The sequence below is a fragment of the Gavia stellata genome, chromosome 9 (assembly GCF_030936135.1).
Source record: "Gavia stellata isolate bGavSte3 chromosome 9, bGavSte3.hap2, whole genome shotgun sequence".
Taxonomy (NCBI): Eukaryota; Metazoa; Chordata; class Aves; order Gaviiformes; family Gaviidae; genus Gavia; species Gavia stellata.
In genome coordinates this window covers 13,272,673-13,297,918 of record NC_082602.1, presented here as the reverse complement: position 1 = coordinate 13,297,918, position 25,246 = coordinate 13,272,673, and positions in this window count along the sequence as shown.

Sequence of the window (25,246 nt, the reverse complement as noted above, 5' to 3'; positions counted from 1 at the left end):
AAGACGAAGGAAGGGGGGACATTGGGAGTGATGGTGTTTGTCTTCCCAAGGAACCGTTACGCATGATGGAGCCCTGCTTTCCTGGAGGTGGCTGAACACCTGCCTGCCGATGGGAAGTAGTGAATGAATTCCTTGTTTTGCTTTGCTTGCCTGTGCGGCTTTTGCTTTACCTATTAAACTGCCTTTATCTCAACCCACGAGTTTTCTCACTTTTACCCTTCCGATTCTCTCCCCCATCCCACCCTGGCGGGGAGTGAGCGAGCGGCTGTGTGGTGCTTAGTTGCCGTCTGGGACTAAACCATGACAATTTAGTTAAACTATTGGCATGTACTGGTGAGATGGTAGGCTCAAAATGACTGCATCAGGAGCCAGCTTCTTGAAGAGTTCTCCAGTGGGAATGGTGCTGATTGAATTGTAATCTTAGGGAATGAATAATTTTTTTCCCAAGTGAAATTTGCTTCAGTGTATTTGGGGGAGGGGAACACTGTGTTCAACAGAAAGTTACGTCTCTGTTGATATTGCTCTCTTATGTACATCACTTTTGATAAAAGAGATAAAAATGGCCAAGAGAAATGGACAAGCTAAGTGCCTTTCCATTGACATCTGTGAGTTTTGGGTTAAACCTAAGTAGTAGAGTGTGACTCAGTTTTAGGGAGGGGGCTTCGGGAGGAAAAGCAACAGAAAGACAGATATACTTTATCTTCTCTGTGGTCAATTTTAAATTCCTTGCACCTGCTATCTTCTCAGGCCCCTAGAATGCTACAATACATTGTAGCACATTACTCACTTTGTGAGATTGGATGTCATCCTGTTGTCTTTTTAAGAACAGGAGGTTAAAGTGTATTTTACTGAGTTACACACTAGAAAATAGCATTTGTTCTACTCTAAGGTCAGACTTGGAGATGATTACCTCATTTAATTTTGTTGCTTCAAAATTCTTTATTTTTTTAGAAATCCAGTATGTACAACTAAAGATCTCATAAATAAACACTTTTCTCACTTTTGGGAAAAAGATACATCTTGGACTCTATAATTTTCATGTCAGAGGAAAAAAGTGAGAAAACAATGACTGATTAAGAAGAGGAAAAAAAATAATCTCTTTCCACAGTTTGTGTTAGATTGATCAAAGGTTCAGTTCTGCTTCCAATGGTTTATGCCTGCTTTTAAGTCAAAGGTAATTTTGCTACTGCTTCTGTGGCAAATCAGGTTGTTTATGAGTGAAAGCTCACCAACCTGTAAGGTTTGACTAGGAGATATGATTAACTAAAATAGTGCTTCATGGATTAGATACTTTGGCAAACATACGCTGTTTTCATGATTTTCATTACTTTTCATCTTGCTCTTCCAGTTAGTTCTAAACTGAACATTCAAGATAATTTTTATTTTTCAGTTCTTTCATGCAGGTAATATACTACAAACATGTAATGAATACTGTACTACTGGACAGGTCTTATAGTCTAACCAATAGTTTGTTTTGCTCTCTTCCTCTTAGTGGCAAGGGATTAGAAGCAGCAGTAAATAACCAGTGACTGTTCTGGCTTTCAGGAGCCCAGAAGAAGCACCAGAGACATTATCACAGCTGTCTGAGACAGTCAGTAGAGTTATTTGAAGGAGAGTTTCTTTGAAAAGTGAATCTCCTCTGACTTCCGCTTCTGTGGGTGCCAAGCTACTGCTCTAATGCCTGGAAATTACTCCAGTGACTGCAATAGCCATAAGGCTGCGGAAATGTAGTCCAGAGGCTGTATTCACAGTTCTGGGTTTTGTATCTGGGTAAAAGACAATTAAAAAGTGGGTAGAAGAGCCTACTCTCTGAATTTGCACTTGGTTGTTATCTGCAGGGCATGCACAGCTTTATAAAATGCAGGAATGAGGCCTTTAATTAACAGTTTTCTAAGTATATGAATAAGCCAAAAATGCTTTCAGAAAGTGGTGGATGGAGGCATGGGGGAAAGGAATGGAAAAAGAACAGAGTGCACATGCAAAGGTCCTGTAGCAAATGGATTACTTTGGATGCCTAGATATGAATTTACTTGAATTCAGTCTGAAAGTGGAGAGACGGTCTTTGACCTTTTCAGCTGTTTCAAATGGAGTTGCACTGTGACAGGGGTGTCCAGAAAAGATTAGCTGTGGCAAAGAGACATGCTTTGCCTATGGGCAGGGTCAATAGGCCAGCAAAGTCAGCCCAAAGCTTGTCAAGACTGATTACATGTCAAAAACAGCTCTTGGGTGCTATTTATTGCACCGTTTAAACAGTATTTTATGGTGTATGTTTCTTGTGCTAATAATACAAGAAGCAACAAGGTTGACTGTGAAGTGTTTTATTTCATGATATTGCTATACTGACAAGGGTAATAAAAGCTTTGGTTCGAGGATGCTAGTTGTTTTGTGGGAGAAAACATCAGTGAAACAAAATTTCATGCGTTTTGATGTTTCTTCTGGATCAGCACTAAGTTAAGAAAGCAGTCATTAGCACTTTGTTTTATTTCTTTTCCTTTTTGCAATTCCTCCTTTTCAGTTCTCATCCTCCCCTTGTCCAGGTACTGTCTAGGTACTATAGTGTTATCTCACTTTGTCCAGGAGCACTGTTAATTTTTTAAGTCACTCAGGAATGGATTGAGCTGGTAGGCTCAACTCAACAGAATATAAATGTTTTTCTCTGATTTTGATACTCTGAATGGGTTTGAATCTTACTAAATGCAACGAAGTAATGCATTATAAAATAACGTAATAAAACTAAACTGATTAGAGATTTATAGTTTGGTCCTGAAAGTTTGGAGTCAATGCATAAATCAACCATAGTATATTTTTTAGTATCTCACATGAGGGGTCTTCCATAAAATTATCACCACATTGCAAAGTCTTCACGAGTTCAAAAGAATTTCTAGGGCTGAGCTGCAAGTGAATAAAAATCCCACCACAAACAAAGAGCTGAAACCAACCATATGCACTTGGTGAGTTGTAGCAGTTCTGGAGCTAGGGTCCTGCTGCCCTTGATTGACATCTTTTCTTCTAAAGGCTCAATCAGATTAAGAAGGTAATATACATACCATACACTTCTCTTATGTTTCTTTTCCACATGACAAATGGGTGTATTTATTGTGCCACTTTTTATAAAACAGATAGTATTCTTGGAAACGAAAAAAGAGTTAGGCCATCCAGTATTATGTGATAGTCTGAGCTGCCAGTAGCTCTGTGTTAAGTTGTGGCACATGTAACTTAATTATTCAGCTTAGATAGAGATTTTTTTATTTAAGTACAGATGTAAACAGGCTAACCAACAGTTTCTGCATAAAAGGATTTAGATTTTTAGGCAGTCAGAAACTGAACATGAATCAGCAATGTCATGCTGTTGTGAAGATGGGAAACACTGAACAGGGTTTTATAAACAGGTGTCTAACCTGCATGACACATGATATAGTCTTGCCCTCCTCGGCATTGGTAAGGCATCAGCAGAGAACTATGCACATTTGTGGCCCACCGTTTCAAGAAAACGTGGCCTAATCGAAAATCCAGAGAAGAGTGGTGGTGTAAATAAGAAACCTATTGAGAAAGACTGAATTTGAAGTCTTTAGGCTACGGAGGAACATGATAGCAGCCCTGAGAGGTGTAGAAAGGCTACCACAAATAATTTTTCTCCATATTTGTGGTGACAGAAAATGAGGGAGTTAAAGCATCAAGGAAAATCTGGGTTGAAATTTGGGAAACGCTTTCTGAAGGTGGTGATGATAAAGCTCTGGCCTATGAAGCCTCTGTTGTTGTGGGTGTTCTCCAAACAGATTTGAGAAACAATAGGAGGGACAGAGGGATGACATGAGGGACTTCACAGCTTTTTCTAATAATGAGCAGCTCTTGTACTGACTACAGAAGCACAACTGAGTCAGAATATAAGTTTAATTTGTCAAATGTCGCTGATAATTATTTTAATATTATTTTCTAATTTATTATAGTAGACTCAAGAACTCTGAAATTACTTCCCCAGGTTTTGTGCGTCTTTGAACTAAATCATGCAGTTACGAGTCACTTAGCTTTAGATGGGAGACCACTGCTTCTACAGTTACAGCTGTTACTTGTTCACTGGGATTTATTTACCCTTTAATTAAAACAGTTTCTATCTAGAAAGCTTTTTTCTTTGATGTTATTTATCTATTTCTGTTGTCTGTTTTATAGAGGAGTTGAAGGTAATGAAGACTTTATACAATGTAAAGTAAGCCTTACTATGATACTTCGCGCTGCTCATCAAATTCTTCTGGTACTATTGAAGTCTGGCATCATGCATGTATTTAAGACTAATATATGTTTTATGTGAGCAAAGGTTTTCTAGTCCTTAGAGTGCTACCATTTTTCCATGTCTCCATATGCCAAGGTGGCTATGCTCTTCATTTGTGTGTGTTGTCTGATGATAGGGGAAACTGGAAGAATAGAAATAACATAAAAACTTGGAGTATTTATTTGGATTTTATAGAAGCACTGAAATGAATATGACATTAGATTATAAAGCCTATTCACAGAATCACTAAGGTTGGAAAAGACCTGTAAGATCATCAAGTCCAACCATTCTGATAGTGTTTCCAGTGCTACTGAGAAAATCTGTGAGAAGATATTTTAATTTGCTTAGTGTGCAAGAGCTAAGGAGCAGGAAGGTACTGCTAAGAGGGTGTAGTCTAGATCTGATGCCATAATTCATAAAAAAAAAAAAAAAAAAGAAAAAGTTTTTGATCCAAAGAAATTTTTTTCTTTGTTCACAGTGGGGGTTAAAAGGAAGTTCGCATCTTAATTCCCCTTCTAAGGGCTTGCAGAGAATTCAAGTGTTTTATTACTCTGTTCTAGGTGTGTCTGTGCAAATGCTGACTTTCTTTCCTCTTGGTTGTGAATTGTTTCCAGTGCATAATATTTTTCTGAGTGCCTATTATTTAAACTAAGTCAATGAGTTGTCATTATGTGGTATTTTCTATTATTTAACAGAAAAAGTTTAAAGCCTTTATCTGATTAATTTAAAAAAGGAAAAAAAAGGTTTACGCGAACTTTTACAGTCTCACTCTGAAATTCACTTTGGGCGAGTTTCCCACTGTGGACATGCTGACGCCTCCTGTTTCATGCTATCTCCTGCAGCCTGCTGGTTGAGCCACTCTCCTGAGCATCCTCTACTGGGAGATGACTTTAGTTAGCAGAAATAGGCTAGACGGTCCAAGGTAGTGTATTGACCTTAGCAGAAGTAGGGTGGGGACCAGACATGCAGATCAGATGTGTGGGCAGCACTGGTAGACTGTGGTCAGAGGACTTCTTGAAGACCATAGCTAAACATGGAAGAAAATGCTTTTGGGAATTTGTATCCTTCTCCTTTAACCCTGAGTTCCTGGCATCCTAGGCTGTACAGGAAGGTAATTCCATGTAGTTCAGAGACAGATTTTGAAAATCCCAGAAGCTTCTTAACCAAATATTTAAGAACTGCCCGCTAACCTTCTGCCCAAGGAGTTGTGTGGCCTGTTTTTTGGCTTAGTAGGAATGCTGCTGCCAGCTCCAGCTCAGGAACTCCTGCTCCTGGGAAGTTCCTCGTGCTCCTGAACTTTGTGCTTGGAGGTGTCAACATTCAGTTTGTCAGCAGCTCCACACAGTTTTAAAATAACATCAAACTTATTACGTTTTCTTAATATCTCAAATCAGCATTAGTTTCTCTGCGTATGAATACTTGATTATTTATATCTGAATTAATTAGCAAGTCAGGTGACAGGAAGATGATAAATACCAGCTGACTCGTGCAAGCAGACTGCACTCATGTCTCAAGCAATTGTAACAAACATCTACACTGACTCACGCCTGATCTCGGAGTTTACAGGAGATCCCAAATATAAGATAGCAGTAGGTCTATATGTGTTTCTGTGTTCCTTGAAACTGCTTTCTCTGGCTGCTGTGATGCTTCCAGGAAGCAGATTTTACATTGCAGAAGCTATTGCTTCTATGTTACTTACCACACTTTGTGGCTATGGGCTCCTTAAGGACACTTGTAAAGCTACTGCACTTACTGGCTCTGCTTCATTTCACAGCTGCCAGGTGCAGGAGTGTAGCTCAGAGACTCTGTGGGGAGAAAGCTGATATCTGGCTATGCAGTGAAGACTTGAAGAAAGCTTTAAGGAATTAGAGAAGTTCAGGGAAAAAGGCAGTGCACCTAGTAACTTCACAGTTGTTTTTTATTCTGTTAAGTATTTGTCACTTTCTTGAACTGTCATGAACTAGGATCTGGATGTTTTGAACAAACAGGAGAGTTTGTAGTGCACAATCACAGCATGTAGAGAGCAGTCAGGATCAAATAGCTTATACCATGATCGGTATCTCATGCTTTGTATCCAGCATGTTTGCAAATTGGCTTTTATTCAAATGAAGGATGGGAAGCCTATTTCTGCAGAAATCATGCACTAAAATGCTGCCTAGTTCCTGCATTACCTTTAATGCTTAAAGATCTTCATAGTCATGTAACCGAGTGAGGGGGATAACCAGTAATCTGTTCAGGTCTCTGAAGTATGAAACCACTATTACTTCCTTCTCTTTCTAGTTAATAGCTTTAATAACAAACTTCAATATTTATGTGATAATCCAAAACAAGAGACTGTATGAGAAAGTTTACTCCAAACTAAAAAGTAAAAAACCAAACGTAATATGCTCCTCTCAACCAAAGACTCATTCTCAAGCATTTCATTTGCATTCCCTTTAAGGTGTACTCAGAATATTCCTAAAAGTGTTGATTTTTCTTTTAATTATCAACAGTTAGAAAAATGATTGTTCCTGAAGCCATTTAAACCAGGATTCCAGTGAACATGATGAGACAGGAAAACCTGAAGAGAATGAAAGATTGGTAAGCATGGAATACATGTGAGTACAGCTTCAGTTTCTCTGTGCCATAGACTTTATAGTTATATAAAGTACAGCTTTTATATCTGTCTGAATTAGGCTAATAACACTGGCTTTTTGGAAAACACCAGAAACTGCGAAGGAACTGTCCAAGGAAGGAAGAGAAAAGCCTTTTTATCATGAGAGAAATATGGATACAAAGAACTCTTTTAACTTCTTAAATGTGTACAAAAATATTGTAAGAATATAGCCCACTTAATGTAAACTAATTAAAGAACAGAAAAAATATAAATGCATCTACAATTTATACTACTTAACAATGATAAAGCATTTTCAAACTCAGCTCTGATTCAGAAAACCACTAAGCAGTGAATAAAACCTATCCTGTGATCCATTCAGTTTCAGCTATAACACAACTTACCAAACTACTGTTTACTTTGTGCTCTTTGAAAATTAAATTTTTGAGAAGTCATGCAACATCTTTGACAGAAGATAAGATGCTCTTATGCAAGTACTGTTGTGCTTCACAAATACCTCCTATTCTTCCCCACCCTTCCAAATCTGGCAAAGTTTTATCATGGCTTTGATAGAATGTTAATTTTTCTAGGGAGCAAATTTTATTTTCTTTCTATGTGAATGGCACTTGTAGTGAATCTAAATAACAGAAAGTGGAACATGGATCTAATTAGCCAATGTAATTTTTTAGTATCTGATCCTTTTTGCTCCTTAAAAACAAAAGGCAAACGCAAAAGATTGAGTATGAATTTAGATGTAAGTTCAGGGCAGGGAGGATCAATGTGAATGGTTTGAAAAGTGCTGTCAGATGCTTCTTAATGGGGGACACAATTGTTGGAAAGATCAAACTGTAACTGAATTTATTTGGTTTTCAATAGGGAATAGTATTTCAGATGGAAACACCTAATTGGCAGTATACAGTAAAAGTGACACAGTAAAAATGTCTGGCCTGTGTGTTAATTGCTCTGTCTGAATTAATACAGCCATATTATTTATTGGAATACAGTAATCAAACCAGCTGCTGACTGTTACAAAGGGGGGCCATTTCAATTAACAGGCATTGCTCCCAAAGGGGCAGTAAGGAGAAGTAAGCAACAGATGTATGCAGGTATTCAGGGAAGAAACTGTAAATGAGAGAATGGCTCATTCTTGCACCTGATTGAGATGTGAAAGAACTAATGCTGCACGGAGAGTTTTGGTGATCTTCAGGGTGGTTTCTTGCATGCTTTGTTATATAGTCTACTAAGATTTCTTGTTGGCGGGTGATCCATTAGTATTAGCAGCAGACATCTTTATTTCCTTGTGGGTAGTAATCAAATGCAATAAAGCCTAATCAATCCTGGTTCATCCTTAGTTACTGAAATAGGAGCTCAGATTCTCTCTCTGGCTCTTTGAGGGTAGGGAAGTGAATTTAGGTCTCCTATTGCTCAGCCATATAATGTTTGGATAGCAGTGCATGCTGCATGTCTCGGGTTTCAGGTGATTCTCGTTTACATCCACATTTACATATTGAGTGGGTGAGAGTGAGAAAGGAGGAGTAGTGTGCAGGGCCTTCCCCAAGGGCAGGGTCTTATTTGCTCTGTATTCCTTCCCTCTCCCACTGAAAATTTCCAAAATGCAAGAGAATTCTTGATCCACCTAGAATCTGTGTTACTGGATGAATTTTTAGTCTTCTAAATAAGTGAAAAAAATAACCCTACAGTTTTTTGAGGCCAACATGAGGTACTCTTTGTCAATGTAACTGAAAAAAACCCATGTAAAAACTGTTGCCTTGAAGACTGTGATTGTTCATAGCAACATATATGTCTACACTGTAAGAGTTTCTTCCTTTCCCTTTGTTTTATGTTCCTATAATACAGTCCTTAGTAGACTGAATTGCCTTCATAGTTAGTGCTTGAGCAGTTTTATGTGTTCCTATTTTTAAAAATTTTTTAAATTTCTTTAATAGGTTGATTCAGGATCTCAGGATTTTTCAGGACTCCCTTGGCCTGAGTGCACCATCCCTGAGCAATGTATTTGTGCAGCCCAGTGTTCTTAATCTAAATCAAATTTTACCCAGAATATTTTTATTTGAATGAAATATCCTGTGTTGTCAGTTTCTGTTTTATTGGGTTAGGGGCTTTGCATGAGGAAGAGTTAAAAGCAAATGCAAAACAAAACAAACCCATTACACACAACTCAAATTACTAATTTCCCAATCTAAATGAAGACTGTAAAATATCATCATATAAAAGTCCAGGACAAAAGTCCAAAATCACGTATCTAGGTCGTGGTTCATAGGTTAGGTATCTTGACCAAGAGACAGATAGCAATGATGAAAAGAAGACCTCTGACCTTACAGCTTATGCTGCTGAAAGAAAGGTGGTGTTAGAGAACAGGTTTCAGAGTAGTTGACTGACATTTTGGTGGCTGAAATTCAAGTATAATTTATGGGAACTAAGCATTTTGGAACTGAAAAAAATCCACAAGAATCTGTTTGCAAAGCTTTTGTTTTCTATGTTTCTATGAAGACACTAAATCCGTATGTGTGATCTAAAATCACGTGAAGTCAGTAATCTAAATATGCAAACAATTTTTGTATCTGGAGTCAGCATCTTGACTCTTACTCCAATATTACTTTTAAACATACATACTTTTATTTTATTGATATAAATTATGTTGCAATTCTATACTAGGTTCTTTCTGTTCCTTCTACAATTGAAAGCTGGCCCAAAGCTGAGGCTTTTTACAACCTCCTCTCCACAACTACCTGAAAGGTGGTTGTAGAGAGGTGGGTGCTGGTTTCTTCTCCCAAGAGACAAGTGATAGGACAAGGGGAAATGGCCGCAAGTTGGGTCAGGGGAGGTTTAGACAGGATATTAGGAAAAATTTCTTCACTGAAAGGGTTATCAGATGTTGGAACAGGCTGCCCAGGGAGGTGGTGGAGTCACCATCCTTGGAGGTATTTAAAAGACGTTTGGATGAGGTGCTTAGGGACATTGTTTAGTGGTGGACTTAGCAGGGTTAGGTTTACAGTTGGACTTGATGATCTTAAAGGTCTTTTCCAACCTAAATGATTCTATAGTATTGCAATCAAATTCTTGATATAAGGAAGCCATACTAGAGTGTGGGTATGCCCATACGTGTGTATGTTATAGGTATAGAAAGTCCTTGTACAAGATGGAACACCTAGTGATGAGTAAGGTGGAACAAAGTTAATTTACAGAATGCCTCCTGTTGCCCTTGAGTACCAGTGGTGGGAGTGTGGGTGGAGGTTGATTGGGTTGTTTGGTGGGGTTTTGTGCAATTTTTCCCTCTTAAAGTCTTTGCCTTGGTTCAAGAGTTTAAGAAACCATCCATTTGACTCTTGTAAATCACTTAACTCATTAATAAAATAAGATTTTTCCAAGGAACTGTCACTTTTTAGCTACTAAAATATTAGTAAATTTAGGCATACAAGAAATTATTGATTTGAAAGGATATAATCTTTGTTAATATTGTTTATCCCCGTGTTTTTCCAGAGTGCTAAATGCGATAGAATTCACAGATGTTTGTATTTTCTTCTTAAAAGAAGCTAAGCTTTAATTATGAGTCAGTTAAAAGTAGAATCCTTTGGCGATACAGATTTGTTCTGAGTGAGTTCAAATATCAAATGCAGTCTGGAACAGCATGCAGTAGGCTTAAGAGCATCTTTATTGTGATGAAATTCAATTTGAACTGTTCCTTATCAAGCTCAACTTGATTGTTTTCCTGTAATTTCTTCAAACCTTGCAATCAATCAAATCAATGGCTTAAAAAACTCAACAAAGTAGTATTTGAGTCATCAAAATATTATCATGAATTTGGAACAGAAGAGGAGCCATTTAGGGACTGGATGGATGAAATGTCCTACTTTTCTGCTGAATTGGACCTGAATAGAGTGGGCCTAAATGGCTACTTTAAAGTACTGATTGGTTGGAAAAAAAGTATATTGTTGGATGCAAGGCCTTGGTTTGGCAAAATAATTAAGAACTTGACTTTGACAAATTTTGATTTGCCAGTCTGTTGTTGCAGAGCTGGGGAGAAGCTGATACTTAATTCTAAAAAAAAGTTTCTTCATTAAAAGGGAATGAAAATAACATCATAAAACAAAAAAATGTTGAAGAACATAATAAAGTGGACGCATCAACATTTCACTGTGCTATCTTTGTTAGTGTGAAAGCAAGTAACAGAGTCAAATAGTTTTATCATATCAGTATTTGGTATAAGTTGAAATTTCTCCTTAAACTTATAGTAGTGCTAATGAATTCAGCACATAAAAGAATGATAGTCCTATGGTTTTGTTATATCACCCCTCCCAAATTCTAATTTCAGTTTATCATTCTGGAAATAATAATAATAAAAAAGGCAAAATTGAGGGTGTGGGTTTTTTTGCCTTTTTTTTGTTGTGGGTTTTTTTTTAATGTTAGGCTTTTGACTTGAGAGATTGGAGTTACATTTTCAGTTTTCTGGACAGAGAGGAAGATTAAAAATAGCTTTTTTAAAAAGAGCTCCTATTCTTGCATGAGTTCTTGTAACATGACTTCAGGATCTAAGACTGGAAAGCATTTGCAGTGCCAGGTGGAAGCTTCCAAGAGGCTTCTGTTGTAAGTTTTATTTGGGTAGAAAAAAAAAATTGATTTATCTTATCAAATGATGTATTCTTTAAAGATAAAGTCTTGTTTTCATGTTGTTATCACTGGGTTCTGCTTAGCTGTCTCATAATCTGTGACAAAACTCTACAAAGCTACCATCTATTTCTCAAAAACAGGTGGCAAACTTCTTTGGGTTTCAAAATGATCATATGAATTGATCCTACTTTGCATGGACCTAAGTAGGTGATTAGCAGAGGAGGAGAAAATAAAGTATTAAAATGTTCAGTAGCTTGAAGTACCTTGGAAACTTAGCTTTTATAGAGTGACTTACATTCTTTCTGCCAATTTTCTCTTTACTATTTACAAATTACCGATATTCTGTTTGCATGAAAATGCTATGGTAGTTACTAAGATAACTTAGGTCGTCTGTAGAAATAGTCCCGGAATTTTTTACATACATTTGTATATTTTAGAGACTAGGTATCTTTTTATGATTCCTCTTAGGTTAATTATTCTGATCAGCTTTTGTAATTAGCTGAAGAATAATGGCTTTTCCTTAATGGATTTTTTTTTTTTCTTACTCTGATTTAACCCTCTTCTTTTGAATCTACTTTTTCTTCAAAGTGGATATATAATAAAATACCAGCATAAGGATTATATGCCAGTGCAGTTCAGAAATCTGTCAGCACATGAATGAATGACTATTATTATATATTCAGAATTTTATTCACTCAGAAAGCAAAAAAAAACCCCTGTGTTAGTTTGCAATAAATTAGCAATAGATTTATTAGGTGTGTTTTAATGATAAAAATATAGACCTCTAAGAATTTTGGTTGGAAAGAATAATTGGTCTACTTAGGAGCTAGGAGAAGGTGATCTGTCTGCATAATTTCTTTTGCAATTCACTTCCTGCTAAGAACAAGAAAAATGTAATTTTCTCTAATATAATAGTATTTAAGTAGACCCTGAGAGTTTCTGAAATTTTTACCTTGGAAAGTATAGCTTACTAGAGATAAGGACTTGTACCTTTACTTTTTCTGTTCTGTGCTATAGAGACAATTTTTCACTTAGCTAAAGAAGAAAGTAGCTAGTGCTGTGTCAAACCCACAAATTTTAAACTGAAGCTTTAATCTTCTAAAATTCTTGTAAGCATAGAAGTAAGCCTTAAAAACATGGTTATTTTTCCTCACATGTAAAGAGGTATTGTTTGTCTGTGTCAATGAGAAATTTCAAATATATCTCTTGAAACTTGCTCAACAGAGTTTCTGCTCTTGCTTAGCTTTTTTTTTTTTCAGATAAATCCAGCTATATTACCGTGAAGAAATTCAGATTTTAATAATGATCCAGAAGGAATCATCCCTACTTGTTCTCAGAAGTCCTGACTTTTCCCTGACTGACCTGCCCATCTTGACTAATCAGACTGTAGTTAGTTTTGCGTGCATGAGGGCTGGTTATATATTTAAAAAAAAAAAAGTTTCCTGAATGCCATATGGTTAGTGATGGGAAAAGTATGTTTTACTTCTCTAGATCAAATGGAGATATTTGTACAAGCTTTGAAAAGGAAAGTTATGTTTTCCAGAAGCCAAAGATAGGATTTACTGCCATAGGAATGGTTTTATTAATTAGATATATAAGCCAGAGCAAGCTGACCAAAGTTCTGTTTAGAGTTGAAGAAGAGAAGTCCCTGCATCTGGGCAAATCGCTACCCTTGGATGGAGCACACTTAAATGTCTCATATTTAGGCAGGTGAAGTTGGGTCTGATGAGTCCCACTCTACCAGCTACTTTATATATTTCATAGGATTTTGCTCTTCTTCCCAAATCCTTTGAAAATAGTAGTATTATTTTCACTAATAGTGTGGCAGAATGTTATGCCACAGGCAAAAAATTGCAGTGGGTTTTTTTGCCATCCAGATTTAAAGAGAGCTTGCATTAGATAAGCAAGGGAATTTTGTCTATGGATGATTTTTTTTCCCTGCAGGTATGTAATGATGTGTGGGAGCAGAATGGCAAAAGGAGGGTGGGAAGGAGAGGGTAGTGATTCCTTCCATACTGGCTATCAAGTGTTGTGATACTATGACTATCCCACAGTAATGACTGCATGCTGGACCTCTCTCTTTTCTGCTTTTTGCCTGTGCTGAGACTTGGTACCAGAGCCTCCTCACTTGTTTCCCTGTTTCTTGACTTGCACTGCATACACTATATCCTCTTCAAAATCCATTCCCCATGCAAGATCCCCTCTTTTCTCCTCTACACCTGCAAAGTATTCTCCTAGTCCCTAGGTACCTGAGCTTGGGTATGCTAGGTCTGCTGTGCTCTATTGCATTTTTTCAGCAATGCCAAAAATTATTTTTCACCATCACAGAGGCAAAATGGGGCATCTTCTGCCTGTTCAACTGCTTTATGGAAAGAGGTGGAAAAATGGCAGAGGAGCATTATGGGAAAAGGTATTCTTGTTGCCAGTATCATGCTGCCGTAGCACAGTATTAAGTGCCTAAAAATCATACTGGTTTCATTTGGTATTGCACAAGTTTAGAATTATGATATTGTATTTTTTGTATGTTGAGCCATACCTGAACGATTCCGGTTCTTTGCTCTCTCTTCATCAGTCCTGCCCAACAGTAATTAAGCTACAGCGGGCCTTTACAAAGGCAGGGGAGTTTAAATATCAGTAATTTGATCTGCCCTGTTTACTGATCCCTGCTGTTAGCTGAGTTGAAAGCGAAATGTTTTAATTAAAACGATTGGCAATAAGTTGGTATAATGCCATAATTTGCGCTGGGCCTCTTCTAGAAAATGACTTAACCTCTGCCTCCGTTGCTAAGGCAACTAATGGACATAATTGTAACTGGGTGTATGTAGACAGCAAGTGGAGGGCCTAAAGCTTTTTTAAATTGCTGGGGTATGATGATGCTAAAAGATTAAGATGTGATACTAGTAAAATATATCCCAAAGTCTTTTTCATACTCTAAGTTCAATCTTCACATTTGATCTTCTGGTACTGTTTCACATTTCAAAACCTTCCAGTTTGGACTCTAAAACCTTATGATGTCATACTTACTCCAGTTCATTAATGCAGCAGTGTGTGTATAATAACTTGTGATATAATCTGGAAACGGCAATGGGTATTCTACTGGGATTTAGAATAATGTGTTTGATAGAATCTTATCACCAATCTATATTGAATCAGCAAAGAGTTAAGAATTAGATCATACATTATAAAGTATCCTGAATTGCATTTTTAGACAAAAAACCCCACAAAACCCACTTCTTTCCTCCTTCACTTGCTGAACCTTAAGGTTCATAATGATAAAACGGGGTGTTTTTCTGAAAGATATGTAAGCGTTCTGAAGAGAGCTTAATAGGTGCCCTTGACGTGATGCCTGTCACCGCTGCCCATGTGGAATTTGACGGGATCTTTTAAACAACATTTAGACTCTATACTTTCTCTGTTTCCCCCCGGTGAGAGGAACATAAAATTGAACATTTAATATGTTGTTTCTCTGTTGGAAAATATTCAGAACTGGAGTCCAAAGAAATTACAATTCTTACTGAGAAGAAAGAAAGGGTGCACTTTACTCTGTGCACTTTGCTACTTACCTGATCCATCTCTAACTTTTAGGCTCCTAAAGATGAAAGTAAACAGAATGTATTTGTACAGCATGACAGTGCAAAATGCTGGTCTCAGAAGTGTAGACTTAAGCTTGTGCAATCACCTATATGGAGCTAAGGATTCAGTCATTTGAGGCCTTCCTCCTATAGCATCTTGTTTACCTTGCCTATCTTTTCTAGACGTGTGCGGTGTACCCTGAAGGCCAAGATTGCAGAGAATAGTGAAGTAGCAGAATCAGTAGTACTTAGCTGTAGGAAAAGAGAGGTGCCTGAAATATCATACAACTTAATCACATAGCTTGTTTGCTTTTACTTTATTCTTTTATTAGTACCTGTGTTCGGGCAGATTAATTTGACAATTTGTGCGATTTATGACTTCATAGTATCATATGAAATGAAACAAATGACAAAAATTCTTTGGCTTTGTTTTTAAAAACATTGCTGGAAAGAAATTTTATTCCAGCTTTACAGAATTCCTAAACGAAATATAACTTGAAAATTAAGAGCCTGAGCCATTAAAAATTAAATTACTCTCCAGTCTTACATTATGCCTCTGTTTTCAGTGGGACAAAGTAAGACTTTGCAAAAAAGGATTAATTCAGTAGTTTTACTGCAAAGCTTGTAATGCTATAATACCACTAATTATTTAAGTATTAACAAGTTGCATTTAAAGTTACTGACAACAGTTTACATACCTCGGCAAACATTTTAAAGGAGAAGAAACTAAAACAATGATTGTATAAATAGCTTCACTAAAACATTTGAGTTGGGGCCCTACGTCTAGAACTCTTTAGCACTTGAAATTATTGAACTTCATGGTAGATAGCTGTCTGACAAAAACAGTCTAACTTGCTTGACTTGTGAAAGGCCACTCTATCAGAAAATGGTGTAAGGAAGGTTGCATTCTCATGGTGGAGATTTTAACAAAATCTGGACCTGTGTGGGTTTTTTCCTCTTTCCATTTCCCTATGCCCACCTTGTATACATATATATATGTGTAAAACATCTCTGTGGAAAAAATATATAATTTATGTTAACATTTAGGAAGCTAAAACAAGCAAGACTAACAAAACTACAGTAGGGACATTGAGAATAAAATAAAGCATTCTCAAAATGTAAATTTTGTAATGCAGTTTCCACTTCATCTTCCACCACACCCCAGCACCTGTCTAGAGGGTGGAAAGTGAAGTTGAAAGCAGGCGAGGAGAAGGTGGTCTGCCAAATCAAGGAGGAATCCCATGTCATGAGCAGCAGTCTCTTGAGACAAGCAGGTTCCTAAATGCCTAGCGATGTATGTGAGCATGGGTCAGAGAGAGATAGGAAGGGACTTAAAAGCAAATGTCTCATGCATGTGCAATTACAGGAGCAGACGAAAGGCAACTAGATGCAGGAAGTGGGAGGAACTAAGGCTGATCTTATTCCTTATCTCTCAAAAGTTTTTGTTGTAAAACCTACTGGCCAGATAGCTGTGCTGGTCAGCAGAGGATAAAAACAGCACCAGGAAAAGGGCAGGCATGCTTACTCCCCCACAGATCCCCAGGGAAGCTGCACTGTAGCTGTTCCATGCTATGGTGGCATGAGATGTCTCTGGCCTTGCTTGCTCTTAGCTGCAGTTAGTATGTAGTCAGTTTAGAGTATGGCCCTACAGGCAATTGTGCTGGCATAGCTGAAGTAGGAGAAACTACATGACCTGGCTTCCCCAAGTCTGAAGCCCAGACTTGTCAAAAACCTCTGGAGAAGGATAGCTAAGTCCTACTGCTCAGCCATTGTACCTCTGGGCTCCTGGCACCTGCTGGGTTATTCAGCCCCTTCTCCTACATGCTCTGCTGTCTACGTGCGGTCTTGCCTCACCAAGGAAGTATGTGCCATTTTCTTTACGTGCCTCTATTTCAGAATATGCATTTGCAATCACTTTTCTGCTGAGGATAAGCTCCTCTGATGTTTATTACTTTTTAAAGGAAAAATATCTTGTTCCCTCCAAGTTGACTTCTGTTAGTAAAAGCCCTAAAAAGCATGAAAAATACTTGCTAGTCTTAATAGAATAGTTAAGAAATCACCCTTCTATACATAAGCGTTAGGGCAGAAAGTTAACAACTGGTGCAAATATCTATTCTTATGTTTCTCATGCACGTAATGGCATATCCCTTGTGAATTAGGTAGAGAAGGACAATATGAGATAGAATTCTGGCAAAATGGACTTCTAAATGAAAATGTTAAATGGTTTTGAAAAAGAGACAGAGCATTCATTTGCTGGAGATCATGATTAAATTGGTTTTGAAAGGGAAGAGAATCTGAAAAATTAAAATAGGAAAGAAAAGTGCAAAAAATTAGAACTCAGCTAGTAGAACTGCCAGTCTGATTAAATGAACAATTTCAGTTTAAATCAATAAAATGTGCAAACCCCCTACTTTTAGTACACAGTTTAATCTTTAGCTATTGAAAATTGCAACATACCTACTGAAATGAAATTGTTGTGTGTTTATACTTTATCTTTATTGTTACAATGAATGTCATTTACCATATATAGTGAAATGATACCAATAGATCTGCAACATATTAGTTCTGAACAGTTAGGAATGTAATTTTCATTACTTACAAACCAGATTGTGATAGCCATTGTTGAATGGTCCTATTCGATGTGTGAAGATCACTCTGAAACTGTATGCAGTGAGAATGCTTGATATGAATTTATTCATGTGTCGGGGCATTTAGTTGCAATTGTATCCTTTAATTTTACATTTTAAATAGTACGTCTGGATGTGACAGTGCCTGTAAAACCAGGATCAGCTGATAGCCACTTCAAAATCTGTATAAGGGTATTACTCTTTGCCCTGTAGAAACCTTGTCATTTCCTGTTAAACTATGCTGAGTTGAAGAAAATGTAGGCGTCTATTCCTGTGTAAAATTTTCTGTGCTGTGCACTTAATAAATAGTGTCTCTACAGCATATGCATTTTGGCAAAGCAGAATACTAATATTTGGCAGCTTTGATTTGCCCACAGTTGTTTTCTCTTCACCTTGGAAAAAAGAGTAGGTTAAGCCATCTGTGTGGTACTTTTTCCTCTTTGAGTATAGAAATTCTGCATTTAGAAAAGTCCAGTTCATTGGTACCTAAGCTGTAATGGCATGATTTAATTCCATGATTTTTCCAAAAGAAAAAACCTGAGTTTGTGTCCAAAGCTGTTGAGGAACACCAGTGATCGGCGCCATTTGGAGACCTTTGGAAGCCTATAAGCTGAAGTCTAACCTGACAGTTTATTTAGTGCTATTGGTATGCTCTGTTGCTAATACTACATTTTTTCCTTTGGAAGGGAGAAATGTACAGAAAGGCTTGAGGAGAAGTATGTAATATTCCCTAGAACAACCTGTTTAAGACCAGCTCTGTGTGCATCAGCAGCCGGAGAGGGGGGGAGACTCCTCTCCTTTCTAATCTTTCCTGCAAGATTTAACCTACTTTTGCATGAGAAACTCATCAGACTTTGAGTATTCCAACTTGGGCTTCTTATTAACTCCCACCAAAAATCACTACTGCCTAGACCTGTCTTCCTCCATTTTTCTTTCTTTCTCCTAACAATTAAACCAATATTCGAGTGGGTTATATCATCACAGTTATACTACTCATAATTTAAAAAAATTCTCTGCAGTAGTATTTGAAATAGATGAAAAGGATGTGGGGTTTTTGTATTTTGTTTTGGATTTTTTTGTTTTGTTGGGGTCTTTTTGTTTGCTTGTTTTTGCTTTTTGTTGTTTTTTTAATGGCAGGGGGATTACAGCATGGTCCTGAAGATTTTACACATGCTGCATTGCTCTGTGGTGCAACTGGGCACAAGCCAGTGTGTTATAACCATAGGTGTCAATAACATGCTAAACTGTTCAGCAGAATGCTACAGTGCAATGTATTATGTGTATTGGAGGAGGAAGAAATATTTTAAGAAATTATTATCTGGAACTGTTTTATCCTTCAGTTGTTCGTTACCCTAATTGGGCAAAGCTCGCAGGGACAAACGTAGGAACAAATTATAGTTTATAAATACCAAAAGCGTCACAGTTTATTAAGTCCGTTATTCTGGGGATTTTCCAGGTTAAAAGCAAAAGTGTAAGAAATTGGTTCTTTTCTCTCTAAGATAATGCAAAGCTTATTTTTCTGTATCTTAAGATATGATGCCTGACTAACCTGCAGACTGACAAAACCATGCCACTATTGCATGACTGAAGTTCACCCATTCAAGGTCTTGGGGGGTGTTTGCAAGGAAATCACTTTTGAGAGTAGATTGAAGAAATACAGTTCTGGGACTAGCTGATTATTATTCTTTCAAGTTTGCAGCTGTTTTACGTTGCTTAAGGGTATAAAATAGTTAAAAGGCCTGTGGGAAATACTTTAGAGGGCAGAAAGCAGGCAAGGCAGACAAAAGAGGATGGAAAATACTTTAATTACATAGCTTTTCAACTTATCACGTGTTTATCACTGTGTCATACCCAGCATTGTAGAAACACAAGCTGTGAGAAGTGTGTTTAATCTGCATGTTTGCTTTACGGATTCATTTTAAGGGATTCAATCACTCATAGTTTTTTTACTTATTTTAATTACAGAAAATACTTAGTAACATGATCACAAACTGAGCATAACCAGGCTGATTCAAGGTCTCATGAAAACCCAAACCAAAATGATCCCATAGCCCTAAAATGAGGAAGGTGTCTTTGCTGAATTGTATACTATTGTCACTTTCCAAGAGATTACTGTATCAAAATTGCTTGTTTTAAGCTACATTACTTTGAAGATTTGAAAGAGCACTGTGCTGAAAGCTGTAATACTATGCAGGAAGGTGCATCCTTCAAACCAGGTGCATTCCTGATTTGCCATCTCCTGGGAATAGTTGCACAGTCTCCCAGTCAGTCAGGAGAGTTTGTTGTGCTGGGGAACTCCATTTCTGACCTGGAGAGTTAACCATGTGGTGGGTGGATATGAAATGATAACTTGTAGCTTCTTGAGGACAGGGCAGAGATACTTAGGTGTTACTGATTATTATTTTGGATGAATGCATTTCCCGTGGCACCCCCTCTGAATCTGTAGCTGCTGCTATACTACTAGAACTATCTAGTTTGAAGAACAAATCCATATCCATTATGTTGCATGGCTGGAAGAGAATATCTTTACAAGTAGTTGTTCAGAAAGGACTTCAGAAAATGAGCAAGGGACTTAAAATAGTAGAACTTCTAGCTCAAAAAGATGACTGGCTGTAGTGTCAGCAGTTGGCAAAATTATATGGAGGTGCTTGAAGTCCACAGCCGCTTCTACAAGAATTCTTTTACTAGGGTGACTGTGTCATCTTGGGCTACAGGCAGTAATAACAACATTAAAACCTCCTTATCTAACTAAAAATGCAGCTTGAAAAGGCAATTACCAGATGGCTCCTGATAAAATCTAAGGCAAGTCTGGAAAACCTGGACAAAATTACAGGAAACTTATAGTTATGGAAGGACTGTTGTATTACTTCTTCCAGATGCAGTATCTGCTGCTTAACAGATACAGGACACTAATGTGCCAGGCTTTTGGGAATACTATCAATGGATTTTAATTGGATAGTCATCCTGCTGCTTATCCCCAAGGGAGTGTGCTGGAACAATTTCCCAGTAGGATGCTCATACAGAGAAGATCAGTATAACAGAATCACTTCTGGAGTTCGTAATAACAGTCAGCCAGGAATCACATCTAGACTGTCACTTCTTTTATGTTTTGTTCCTAGATTTGGATTATTTTTTAAGTATGTATGAGGGCTCTGATGCTCAGAGCTCCCAGATGGTATTCAGCTGCAAATGATTCTGCTCCACCAGGAGGATTTAAAGGGCATTCTCCTCTTCCTGGTTCCCAAGTCAGTCCTCCACTTTATCAGGTACCTTTTCCACTTTTATTCTGTGTGATGTTTCCTTCATATATGCACAACATTTCTAAAGGTAGTGGCAGACAGAAGCAGTCCCCCTCCAAGAATCTGGCAGAAATAACATACAGAGAACAAGTCCACAGTAAGGGGACAGGCCTACATGATTTCTTATTATCAGTAATCTTTAAGACCTAAAAATAAATCCATGACATCACAGGAATATGAGCAGGAGGGAGGAGAGTGCAGGAGAAAGGAAACTTGGAGGCTAAGTTGTCAAGCAGTGGAGAGAAGAGTAAATAGTTTGTGGGCCAGTTATATTTGTAGGGGAAAGGCTGCAAAGAATACATGAACTGAAGACGGCGATAGGAAAAGAGCTCTCTAATAGGCTAAAATGATAGGCTCAGTGAGAAGATGATGTAAAACAGACTGCATGGGGATTTGTTAGTGAATTATAAGTAACTGTGAGTGGTTGTCATCCTGGAAGAGAAGATGTTAAAAAATTGTCCCTTTCAGGCTGTGAACAGGTGCTACTGTGAATGAACAGAAGGACAAAAACAGGAAGACAGAAACAAATGTCAAATATGTGGACAGAATATAGAGGATGCTCTGGCCTGCCCATTTCCCATCCTACTGTAGTGTGTCTGGAGATGGAAAGCGGATCTGGGAAGCTTTTGACTTCAGTCAGGAGTTCAGGAGAAGGTAGTCAAGCAATCTTAGCTGCTCATGCGGAGGAGGAGTGAGGTGCAGAAAAGAAGCTCATATATAGTTTTTTTCCACACATTCATGGAGTCCTTTTTGAATACGTGGTCTGCAGTTTATGACAACTAGCTATAGTTACTGCTGCAAGAAAGGAAAAATGTAAGACCCAGTAAGCTGTGTGTAAAGGATGTGAATTAAAGAGCCCGTGATTTCATGTACTTTCTTTTAGTACAAGGTGTATATACAGAATTTCTGCAGGTTTTCTCAGAATGGCATTGTACCAGTGAATGGTAAGGCATTAACGGTGTTGTTCATATTTAGATCTGTCTTTGATAATGCATACAGAGAATTCCCCAAGCACTTCACAAAGATCAAGTCAGAATGACTCATGCTATTTTTCCTTTGCTTGTTTTGTGTCTTGTCATTATCCATTAAGGCTGACTGCCCCAGCTTGGGACTGCTTTGATCAGGTAGAGAAGTCACCAATTCCCAGGAACAAGTGGCATTATCTCTGTTCACCGAGGACACAGAAGACAGGCTTGGTCCTCATTTACCTTGAAAAGACAGTTCAGTAGTAACTTCTGGGACAAGTCTCATCAAGAATAGCTTGATGAGCGAGCCCTTTCACTTTCCTGTCCTCCCTGGCTTATGCTTACTTGGGGTATGTTTTTGATAGGTAGGTATCAAATACTGTGCAGAGATGTAAACCAGTCTTCCCGAGTCACCTCTGCTAGCAGGTGCTTCCTGGCAGCTAAAATCTAGTTATGCAGAAGATTCCCCTGTACTCTGGGAAGGTCTGGGGGCAAGGATTGAGCAGTGCTGTAGGAAAAAGCCCTAGAAACATTCAATAGAAATGGAAGCTTAGACTTCATTAAGGTACATATTGAGGAATGGAGCTGGAATTTTTCTGTCAAGGTAGGTGATGGTGTTGCAAGATGACATTTTTATCTTAGATGTATAGTCTTTTTCCATTTTGCTTTCCCAAATAAAAGCACTAATTTAATCACTCAAAATCCTAAATCTGGCAAAAGGACAGTATTGTTCCCTTGCAGTTCTTGTGCTGTTGCTCCCATGGCCTTGCAGCTGTAAACTCTGATATTGCTGTTATGGCAGATTCTCATACTGGTGTGCAAGTCACCCCTTTGTACCCCTTTTTCTACCCCTTCACTGCAGCTTTTGTTTTGCAGTAGGGGACCCAATAATTTGCCTGCACGGAGTTTACTGTCAACTACCCATGCAGCAGCTGCCTCTCATCACGATACTCCAATCTTCCCCTTCTTCTCTTCCTCCCTCCCTCCCTCCCTCCCTCTTTTACCCCAAAAGTAACTTTCACTTTCAGACTCAATATATGCCACCAGTGATGGGCCTTGCTAATAAGCCACCACTGTGAATGTGAGCCCATTTTCAGCATCCTTTGTGCAGCACTAGAGTTAATGTGTGCTAACCCCTGTTATAGAAATAACCTTTTACATTCCTATCTCATATGAATGCATTCAAAGGCTAAAGCTGTCTGAGTGCTATTTTAGTGTGTCACACTTCTGTTATACAATTCTTCTTAAATGATAAGTTTAGAAAAACTCCTATTATAAATGAAGTTTATAACTGAAGTTTCTCACATGCTGTTGACATTCAAGGTTACAGTTTCAGAGTTAGGGGGCTGTAAATATATAAGCATAATTGCAAATGCTATGAAATATAGTTGTAAAAATTAATTGTCATTGTAGTGTTATTATTATTAAAATAGGAAATATATTCAGTACAGCTAGGTACTACCATGTCACCTAAATGTTTGAGGATCAAAAGAAATAGTTAAGATTTCTTCAAGTGGCTGCTGAAATAGAATTTACATGTTCTACAGTGGCAGGTTACTTATAACTGAGGCTGCTTTTCACATTAATCAATACTGTATTTCAGAGCAGAGCATTTCTAGTCTGTGTCAATTACAAAAAAATGGTATTTTTTTCAATAACTCTGCAAATTAATTAATGCCATTTATTCTTCTGATTCTAACCAAAGGTTGTCAGGTTCCCTTAGCCTGTGTATTGATCTGTAATATAACCTTCCATTTCCTGCATCTGCTATTAAGTGGAATAAAATTCATAATGGTTGCGCTCCTGAGCAGCTGTTCACCTATCCAGTATTTTTGGGTCAACAGGGAAAGTTGCTAATACTTGAGGAGAGCTTCACTGGTATATTGATGTCTTTTGTTGTTCAATTAACATTTCTAATGTGGAAGAATAGAAGGTAGTATTTAATATGTCAGCCAGCCTTAAGACAACTCTGCTTCCATTTTCTAATGCCAAAACATAATACAATGTTTATGTCCATTACAGTTAAAATACTTTCCTTATTAGCTGCCTAAGTGCATTTTCCCAACAATAATAATGAAGGGCATTCAGTAAACTAAAACTAATTAATCTCCTCAGTCTCCTTTTTGTATTTATCTGATGTCAAAAGCAATATAGTTTTTTTCTCTAAAGCAGATTAAAACTAAGCTGTGGATGGTGCCTCCTTCCTAAACAAAACCTGCAAAATTATCAATTTCCGCAACTACCGTTATCTCTCCTTTCAGAAAGCTGCTGCTCATTACTAACTGGGTTTCTGTTTATGCAGCTATCTGCCAGCAAAGGTTAGGCGTTATTTGGTTTATTGCTCCTAGAATGCAAGGAAGCTGCAGGGATCTACAACCCAGGACCTGCCATTCATACAGGAGAGGAGCATTTGTGATTCTTGCATAATGTAAAAGAGACTCTCCAGTACCAGACTCTGCTCCTGCCCATCCATTAGGGCAATCTTGGAGCACCTATATACTCCCAGGTTTAATCTCCATGAGTAATAATAGGTGAAACAAAGTCATAGGTTCTTCTTACTCCATCAAAAGTTATTTGGAAATGGTGGAATAGAGGAAAGAAGCCAGAGCACAGAGTGGTGTATCATAAAAGACATTTCCCTGGCCATCCATGATTGACTTGTGCTTCTTTGATCCAATTCAGGTTTTTAAGAATTGTATGGGACCCACTGACATAGGACAAAAGACTCCTACCTCAATACAGTGTCTGCACTGCTGGCATCTTTCAGAAGGAATGAGTATGTTTACCCATATAGGATGCAGTAGGTCATATAGGGCTCTACCAAGCACACTGAGTATTAAGTTTATGTTGAATTATAATTACTTAATTTTTTTGATCACAAATGAAAGGATGAACAATATCATTGGCTTGATTGTCTAGATATGAACTTTTTTTTTTGTTTGGGTTTTTTCTTGCTCAGGACCTTCTTTAAGCTTAAAGGAATGGCCTTTTCCTGTTTTACTTTAGAAAGTAAAGATGTGTCCAATTTAACTTAAAATAAGTCAGAATGAATGTTGTAGTCAAGCTAAGCCTTGAATACACCTTCTTAGGAAACAAGTAGAATGATTAAAAAGTTCTGACAAATTCTTTAAGGTAGCAGTAAAAGAATAAAAAAAAAAATGTTTTTCTTAAGTTATCATATAGAATAACATACTATGAAAATATCACAAGTTAGAAAAGTAGAACTGGATGTGATGATTCCTAATTTTTGTCTTTAAGGATAGTTGTAAGACAAACTACATACTTATTGGCCACAGA